At 34.1% G+C, this 9,867-nt stretch overlaps 1 long non-coding RNA gene across 1 annotated transcript; it reads right to left on the reverse strand.

Annotated features, from left to right (window-relative positions):
• Positions 1-3,552: 3,552 nt before the first annotated feature.
• LOC110878528 lies at positions 3,553-5,283 on the reverse strand. Its single transcript, XR_002558053.2, has 4 exons — positions 4,871-5,283; positions 4,090-4,168; positions 3,879-4,013; positions 3,553-3,773 (listed from the first exon to the last, which is right to left on the reverse strand). It is a non-coding gene; the product is annotated as an uncharacterized LOC110878528 (long non-coding RNA).
• Between the last annotated feature and the right edge of the window lie 4,584 nt (positions 5,284-9,867).

The raw sequence follows: 9,867 nt of genomic DNA on the forward strand, positions 1-9,867 counted from the left end.
ATGAAGCTAGTTCTCAAGAGGGAGAAGGAGAATCAGAGAGTTAGAGTGACATCTACTGATCCTGGAGTGAATGGCATGGTGGAATGGCCTGCATTTTATAGGGGAAGGTGTTTCTCAAAGGAGAAACCCGTGACTAGTGAATCTGTGCTTGCAGTGAGGGGTTTGCCCATTTTGGGGGTTGAAGGGTTTGGACCTGCGGACAAAAGGGTGTGCTCTCCCACATGTTCTGGTTGCGGTTGGGCAGAAGGTTTCACACGTTAAGTGTTGATGTGACCGGACACTGTGCTTGTCCTTTTTACTGTTCATGACCATTGGACCATTTCCGAACCTTTTAACCTTTTAAGCTGTTGTGTCTCTAATCAGTTTATTAAGGTTTGAGCTACCCTCGTCATCAGTTACTAAGTTACCCAAAACCAGAAAAGGTAATGATGCGATTTGGGTAATTGTGGATCGATTAACCAAATCAGCTCATTTTCTACCCATGAAAGAAACCTTTAGCATGGAAAGGTTAGCCAAGTTATACGTAGACAAGGTAGTATCCTTACATGGAGTTCCACTCTCCATTGTATCGGATAGAGATAGTCGTTTTACTTCCCATTTCTGGACTAGTTTCCAGAAAGCAATGGGAACCCGATTAAATTTAAGTACTGCATATCATCCTCAAACAGACGGACAAAGTGAGAGGACAATACAAACCCTGGAAGACATGCTCTGAGCATGTGTGATAGATTTTGGTGGAAATTGGGACGATCACCTACCTTTAATTGAATTCTCCTATAACAATAGTTATCATGCAAGCATCGAAGCTGCCCCATTTGAACACTGTATGGACGCAAGTGTAGAACTCCAGTTTGTTGGGCGGAAATAGGAGAGAGTCAATTATCAGGTCCTGAGATTGTGCAAGAGACCACCGACAAGATAACGCAAATCAAAGAAAGACTAAAGACGGCTCGAGATCGTCAGAAAAGCTATGCAGACAATCGCCGCAAGCCGCTAGAATTTCAAGTCGGAGACAAGGTACTTTTAAAAGTTTCTCCTTGGAAAGGAATAGTTCGATTCGGTAAGAAAGGAAAGTTAAGTCCAAGGTACGTAGGACCATTTCCCGTAATCCAACGAATAGGACCAGTTGCTTATCAGTTACAACTACCAGAAGAATTAGCTGGGGTACATGATGTGTTTCATGTATCCAACCTCAAGAAATGTCTATCTGACGAATCCCTGGTAGTACCTCTTCAAGATGTGGAGGTAAACGAAAAGCTGAAATTCGTGGAGAAACCACTGCAGATAGAGGACAGAAAGATTAAGTTTCTCAAGCACAAACGACTAGTGCTAGTCAAAGTCAAGTGGAATTCAAAGAGAGGATCAGAATACACTTGGGAGTTAGAATCAGAAATGAAATGAAAATATCCTCATCTATTCCAGTAAATCTCGAGGACGAGATTTTTATTAAGGTGGGGAGAATGTAACAACTCTCACTAAAATTATTATTCATTATGTTAATTGTCCAATAAGGAAACCCTAATTGAGAAACCCAAGAAATCCTGCATAACCCCTAAAATTTTCAGAACAATCAGAATCAGGATCAGGGCCCCTAAAACTCAAGGGGGGTAAACCCTAGCTTACGATTATCCATATAACTTGCTATAGAAATAGAATTTATCATTTTTGTCAACTCAGCTAAGCTAGTTAGGGACGTGGCTACCCTATGGTGTAGGGTGACCCCTCGCGTCACGCGAGGGGGTCAAATTTTCAGTATAAATAGAGGGCTTTGGGACTTGCATTTCGGCGTTGGAACGACGTTCAAATTCCAATTATACGCTGAGATATCGTCCAAATACTACAAACACACACGAATCACTAAACGCTGCCGCGATAACAGGGTAATAACTCGATCGCTATTACGATTCAATGTCCGATCGATTGAAACTAGGGGTGCAGAATTCGTTTCGAATTCGAAAAATACGAAATTCGTTTAAATTCGATTCGATTATCAAGAATTCGTTTCGATTATAAGAATTCGAATTCGATTCAATTCGGGTCAAGTAAATCGAATACGAATTTATAATTTCAAATTCGATTCGATTCGAAATTCGAATAAAAATTATACATTTTTATTTAGTATATTTATATATAATACATATATAATTTTTACTAGACTATACTATAAATTATTTTCAATTTTTTTCCGAGTATTAAAATTACCCATTACCAAACACACTACATGGACTATAACTAAAACCTAAGTAACAAATCTATTAATAGATTTCTAATCGGAAAAATATTAACTTGTAATGTGGAGTGGTTATTTCCGACTTCTCGTTTTGAATTTTAGACTTGTGGTACTTTATTTGGAACTTTTTATGTGATATCGTGCTTTATGGCTGCTTTAAAATTTATGTTTCATTTTGAAAGTTTTTTTACATGTTTTTAAAGAATCTGAATTAAATCGAATTTATTCGAATTCGAATTTTTAATCGAATACGAATCGAATACAAATTGGGTTTTTTATTCGAATACGAATTCGAATCGAATTCGGTAGGTTTTAATCGAATTCGAATCGAATACGAATTCAAGGAAAAATAAAAATTATTCGAACAATTCGATTCGAATAATTCGAAAATTCGATATTCAATTCGATGAACACCCCTAATTGAAACTATCCAACGGATGTTTAAGTGCCGCTCAAATTGAGTTTATACTTTGTCATTCATCGTTAAATCGATGGATGTTTAAGTATTGCACTTTGTCATTCATTGTGAGGGTTTAATCTCGTGAGTTGTCGTAAATGCTGTATTAGTTACTAACCTAGTTTTCGTGTGCATTGTATTTAAATTAGGATACAAGGCTAAACAGTAGGTTAAGCTCTGCCTGTATAAATCTGCAATGTGAGTCATTCTCTTTTTACCAAATTTGCTTTCAAAATTATGCTTGTTTTCAAAGTTATAATTACAGGGATTAAGTCTTTGTAGTCTTCATTACAGCCGGTATATGGGGTTTTGTATACATTACTTGTTATCCGTCACCATTGGACAACGGGTTAGCCAAGGGGTGACATGACCATAGTCACAGACACCATTGGACAACGAGATAGCCAATGGTTGGTCGAGTGACAAATACCGTGGGTATATGGTTGACATGTAGAAACATTGTAATCGCTCTTAATACTGTAAATTATAACAATACATCGTTTTAGACAAAAAGAATGATTCACTCAGTATTTCCCCGCTGACAAAACATTTTTCAAACATGTTTCAGGTGATCTGATGTGATCCAGGAAAAGTGCCGTGAAGCACTACTAGCTTAAGGAAGTGGCTCAATATAAATAAATAAAGAAACATGTTTTGTAAAATAAAGATTTCCCAGTGAAATCACCTTATTATAAATTACAGGGTTTTATCCCTAAATTATGTAATAAAGTAAACGGGCATTTTTAATATTAAAATATCCTGTATTAAAGACTTCCGCTGTCGCCTAAATTAAATACCACGGGGTTCCTGTCCCGCGGCTCTTGACCGGGTCAAACTGGGGCTAGGGTCGTGACAGGAAAACTAATGATCAAACACCCACTTTCCCAAAATAATGCCAAACACCCCCTAGTGGGATGCATTATAGCTTACAAGTGGAGGAAACACTTTCTCAGCTGCGCGGCGAGCAACCGAAAATCCACCATGAGTGCTAGTGTCACTTGCAGTCAACGTTTTACAAAAATAGTTCGTGGGTTGTTTGCTCGGAGCACCCAAATCCGCTGGAAGCAATGCTTCTTTTTGCTCTTCCTATATAAATCATAAAAAAAGAAATAAATTGAAAGATTACATCATGTGAAATATGTAAATAAACCTTCATACATTCTTAAAATGATAGAAAGAGGAAGAACATACAGAACTCAGTGGTTGTAATGTCATCTGAGCATAAACTCAGTGGTTCCAAAGTAGCAAGTTGGCTAATAACCTCCAAATAAACTTATATACTCAAAAAACCAATATGATCAGTTTTACAATATGATCAAATACCAACTACACAAATAGATAAACTAACATTAATCACCAATAAATGCTGACTGCATATATGATCAAAGTGAAAAGAACAAACCTTCGGGCAACTGCTGACCGAAACCGACTGCAGAGAGCTTCATTTCAACAAAAGAAACCCCACTGCTGACCGAAACCGACTGCATACATAGCATTTCTTAAAAGGGTTTTGAATGCTTTTAATCAACCACTCAACCCCTATATGCATAGAAAGAGAAACATACTGTTTCTAGCAAATAAAAAGCTCAACAAGCATCTTAGATCAAGGATTGGGCTCACTTTAAATTTTAAAAAGGACCTATATATCTTATTAAAAACATATCGTGTAGTCATGTAAGTTAGCACATGCAAATATATGTAAATCCTACTTTCTTTATCTAGCATCAAACTCCAATTTCCAAACAAAATCCTTAATTAAACAATTCATCAATAAGCATCTATGTACCAACATCTATTTTCTTATGGTCCATGTTTGTTCAGTTGTTTGTACATCTGTTTTTTTCTTTAGAATAAGATTTGATGAAATTTAGTGCATTTTTTCTTTAGAATAAGATTTGATGTATTTTAGTGCATAAGCTATACAAGCACAGTACACTATACCAAAAAATGAAAAATATATTTTATAACAATTCAAAGTCTAAAATTTTCAATTTGCAAAATATATATCATCAAAATATACCATATTTAAAAACATTTATGATAAAATTAAAAACTACTGAGGTTGAAAATGAAGCTATAATGACCACATCCACTTGTATAACTAAGAACATATAATCATTGTACCAATGCACCAACATATTTAATAAATCGCATTAATTTAACAAATCGCCTAAAATTCTGACCTAGTGTGGTAGTGGTCGAGCAGGGGATGAGGGAGCAGCAGCCGGAACTGGGGTGCGATGTTGTAATGAACAAACAGCAGCAGCCGCAACTTGAAGCCGGAACTGCCGGTGATGGACGACGAGGGGAGAGGTGGAACGACTGCTGGAGGGGTGGATGGCAGCGTGGGGGCGACTGGAGACGGTGGTGCTCGGCGTGGCGGCGGCTGGAGGTGGAGGAGCAGGGGAGGTCGGCTGAGGAATGGAGAAGGGAAATAGGGTTTTGAGAGTTTTGTGCTTGGAAGAGGTTGAAGAGGTATGTGAAGAGGTAAGACAGGATCTGCCTGAGGAAGAGCCGCTGAAAAGGTTTTTTAATGAATTGTCTTCTGAAAAACAAACAAGCTGCAGACCCCTATGTCTGTGCGTGGTCTGCTTGGTGAAGACAAAAGAGGTCCTGAAGCTCTTTTAACAAAAAACAAACAACACCATATAGTTCATGCAGATTCTCTTTTGGAAAATTATAATTTAAAGATGGGTGATCTCATATAAGGAGAAGTAGGGTGGGGGGACAAAATTAGTTTTTGGGTGGATCCTTGGGCGACTAATCAGCCTTTAAGCGTTTTATACCAAGCTTGTTTCATATACAACAAAATAAAAAAGTTATGCTACAAAATTGTATGGAAAGAATAGAAAATAGGGTGAATTGGAAGTGGAGATAGAAGAAGGTTAACTTGAATCAGGTAGAGACTTCTAAATTGGAAGAATGTGTTAATTTGATTGGTAGTGTAAGTTTGAAAAACGAGCCGGACAAATGGCTATGGGTACCGAATTCAAATGATGGTTTTTCGGTGGCTTCCATGAAAAAGCTATTGTCAGCTTCAGTTGTTACAGTAGCTCCGTTCGTAGCTCGATGGAATAATTGGGTTCCTAAAAAGATCAATATTTTTATGTGTAGAGCAGAGAAAAAAAGATTTTCGACTATAGACGCGTTGATTCAAAGACACATTACAGTGAATAATGGTTTATGCAGTTTATGTGAAGAAAGTGAGGAAACAATTGACACTTATTGACGTTGTGTCAGTTCTCTTCTCGGGTTTGGCATTGCATGAGTACTTGGTGCCGTATTCTGACTATATATGCTTTTGATGTTTGAGATGTGTGTTTAGTTCATAAGTATCTCCAATTGGAAGCTCTCAAAGAGAAGGTAATTCATGGGATTATACTTACAGCTAGTTGGTGCATTTGGAAGGAAAAAAATGAAGCCGCTTTTTATGATGAGAAGTCAAACGTGACTAAAGTAGTGTGAGACATAAAATCTTTAGCTTACCTTTGGATTAAAAATAGGTCTCAATTAATAATATTTCTCGGAAAGATTGAAGAGTTTTTAATTTGTAATCACGTTGAATGTATTTTAAATTCTAGCTTCTTGCTAGTCTTCGTTTAATGAAAGTTGCAGTTCTAAATAAAACTAAGCAATGATCCTGATGAACTTGACTAATCATTAATCTTAGTCAAATAGATATAAGTTTTTGTTGTTTGAAGTCATTCTAACTGAGACGGAATTGAATCTATGTGAGTTTACACTAATTTACATCAGCTTTCGCATAATTAAATTTATGTCCGAGTCTTAAGTTCTTTTTAAGCATAGTTAGTTTAAAGAGTTTTACTGGTATGATTCTTTTACATCATTCCATGTTCGATAAGTCCATGTTAATTACCGTTCCTTGCTACACTCGAATCAAGGGCGGACCTAGGTAGAGGGTTAGGTGGGCAAGCACACCCTTCGAAAAAAACAGTGTCTTTTGTAGGGCAAAATCAAGATCGCACCCATCCCTTGAAAAATAAAAATAGTGTATTTTGTAGGGTAAATCTCTATCACACCTCTTAAAAATTTGGATAAACCCCTCCTTCGCACTCTAGAAAATAATTCTTGGGTCCGTCACTATCCTCGATCAGGTCACTTGTCTAGTGTTAAAGTATTAGTATTTATAATCGCATATTATTTGGTTTTTGTAAATATTATAACTTGGGTATATTTTATTGCATGTCACATTGGATATATTTTAACGTACTTTGTATATATTTTAACGTACTTTGTATATATTTTAACGTACTTTTTTACATTTTAACGTACTTTTTTTGGTTGTGGCAATACCTTTACAAAGATCACACGGGTCCAACCCCCTCAATTAGCGCAATCACTCCTTACTAACCGATAGATTGAAAAAAACATTTGCATGTTCTGATTGATATTTTACAAATAATACGATCTTGAAATTATAAATTTAGATTAATAATAATCAGTTAAAAAATAAAAGTAAAGTATTTTTTATCTTACATAAAAGTAAAATATTTATTTCTTATTTTACGTTTCAAGTCATTCTTTCCCAAATATTAATTTCTAATAAAAAAAAAAAAAAGACTACAAACCTACAAAAAATGAAAAATTTAAGATTACAGTACAAGCCATGCGATATATTGTCTTAACTTAATATAAGTGTGAACAAAAAGAAAAATACCCTCTTGTAACAGTAACTTAATATAAGTGTGAACAAAATGAAAAATACCCTCTTGTAACAGAAAAATTATTAACTTAACAGGCAAACATATGTTAATAATGTTGTTATAGATAGTTAAAGTGAACGATTCCAAAGAATGTCACGTATAAATACAATGTTATCCTTCAAAAATATTGTTTTAATCAAAACTGATTTTTTATTATTTTTAAATCTGGTTAATATTATAGAATAAGAACATTGTTTACTTTAAAATTCTTCTATAAAATCCGCTCTTACTTTAAAGTTCAAATATATCATTAATTTATAATGATAATAATATTTTAAAATTAAACGTTACTACAAATATTTTTTTATATTTTTTATATTAGATTTACTAGTATTAAGCCCCACCGCGTTACGGTGGGGGTGTAAAATTCTTTCAAATAGTACCAATGTCACACCACCGCAAACAACCAGCACGTATTAATGTGAAGAAATTAGATCATAACGTAAAACATAGAAAATAATAACTAAGTTGACTTAGTACCCGTTCGTTGTGACCAACCTGTTATGTTAAACGGGAAAAAATGACCTAAAAACGTTGAACCATACACATATGTTGCGTCTTATTAACTCGCAAACTTAGAATGAAGTGTTAAATGAAACATAATAACGTTGAACCATACACGCACGTTGCACCGTGTTAACTCGCAAAATTTAGAATGAAACGTAAAACAAAAAATTGATAAATATGATAATTATATGGGAACAAAGTTGAAAGTAAAAAGTGAGATTAAATTGCAAAAGATGAAAACTTTTAAGTGAAAAATGAAAAATCAAATAAATTTTAGATTAAAAGTGTAATATTGAGTTTTTTTATTTTGAAAACACCCCTAAGCTTTGTTTACAACACCCCAATGCATATACAAGTTTTTGGATAAAAAATGTATCTGCAATAATCGTAAATCATTATGTGTAACATTGGACTAAAATTTAGCATAGGGGTAAAAAATCAGTTTAGGAAATTTAAGTCTAATATCAAACTATATACATGTAGTGCACTAATTTTTAATTTGGGTTACAAACTATATACATGTAATACATTAATTGCTAATTTGGGTTAATTCGTAGACTTTTAAATTTTAATTTACAATGATAATGATTTTATTAACTAAATCTTATCAAAACATTATTTGAAATTATTTATTAGAATAAGGATAAAGATAAATGATATTCATCTATTAATTATTAAAAAAATATAATAAAATATAATTAAAATTTTTATTTTTAAGATTGAAGAAGAATATGCCACATGGCATTAATTGGAGTCTTTTATTAGAATTTAGATAATGTTATTGATATTTTTGAATTACGTTACAAAAAAAATGGCACTTCCCTAAATATAATCTAATAACTAGAATTGAGACCCGCCGCAATGCGGCGGGGATTCTTTAGTTATAACTAAGTCGATTTAGGGCTCGCACGTTATGTTAAACATGTCAAACAGGAAAAAAATAGACGATGTAAAAACGTTCACCCACACACGCACGTTGCGTCGTGTTAACTCGCAAAATTTAGAACGAAACGTAAAAACGTTAACCCAAAGATGCACGTTGCGATGTGTTAAGTCACAAAATTTAGAACCAATCATAAAACGAAAAATTTGCGGAAAATGAAAACTATAAAGGACCAAAGTTGAAAGTAAAAAAAGCTGCGAGGATAGATTGCAAAAGTTAAAAAGTTTTGGGTTAAAAGTAATTTATGAAATACTTTTTGGTGACAAGTAAAAAAATCAATTTTTTTTTGGAAAACCCCCAAAGCCAAGGTCACGACAACCATATGCATAACCATTTTAGAAAACCCCCAAAGCACACCCTGTGTTGCGGCGGGGCGTAAAACGGTGTCAAATAGTATTAATGTCACACATCCGTCATCGACCACAAACACTGACTCGACCTAGGATCTGCGTGATGCGACGAACCTGTTAAACATGAAAAAATAGAGGTAAAAACGTTGAACCACACATGCACGTTGCACCGTGTTAACTTGCAAAATTTTAAACAAAACATAAAAAAGTTGAACCACACTCGTACGTTGCATTGTATTAAATCGAAAAATTTAGAACAATACGTAAAATGAAAATTTACCAAAGATGAAAAGTACATGTGACAAAAGTTGTGAAGTTAAATTGCAAATAATGAAAAGTTTTGGGTTAAAGTTAAAAAAACAAATTAAGTAGGGTTAAAATTGCAAAAGCTAAAAACCTTTGGGTTAAAAGTAAAAAATCAAGTTTAGTTTTGGATTAAAGTTAAAAAACAAATTATATTGGGTTAAAATTACAAAAGCTAAAAACCTTTGTGTTAAAAGTAAAAAAATCAAGTTTTTTTTAGAAACTCCCAAAGCACAAGGTACAAGTGGTTATGCACAAAAAACTTGCTTATTTATATATGGAATAAAAAGCTTTTAATTACAAAAACTAATTTAAATTCAAACCACGATTATCTTTTTTTTTTTTTTAATTTT

The sequence above is a fragment of the Helianthus annuus genome, chromosome 9, assembly GCF_002127325.2.
Source record: "Helianthus annuus cultivar XRQ/B chromosome 9, HanXRQr2.0-SUNRISE, whole genome shotgun sequence".
NCBI lineage: Eukaryota > Viridiplantae > Streptophyta > Magnoliopsida > Asterales > Asteraceae > Helianthus > Helianthus annuus.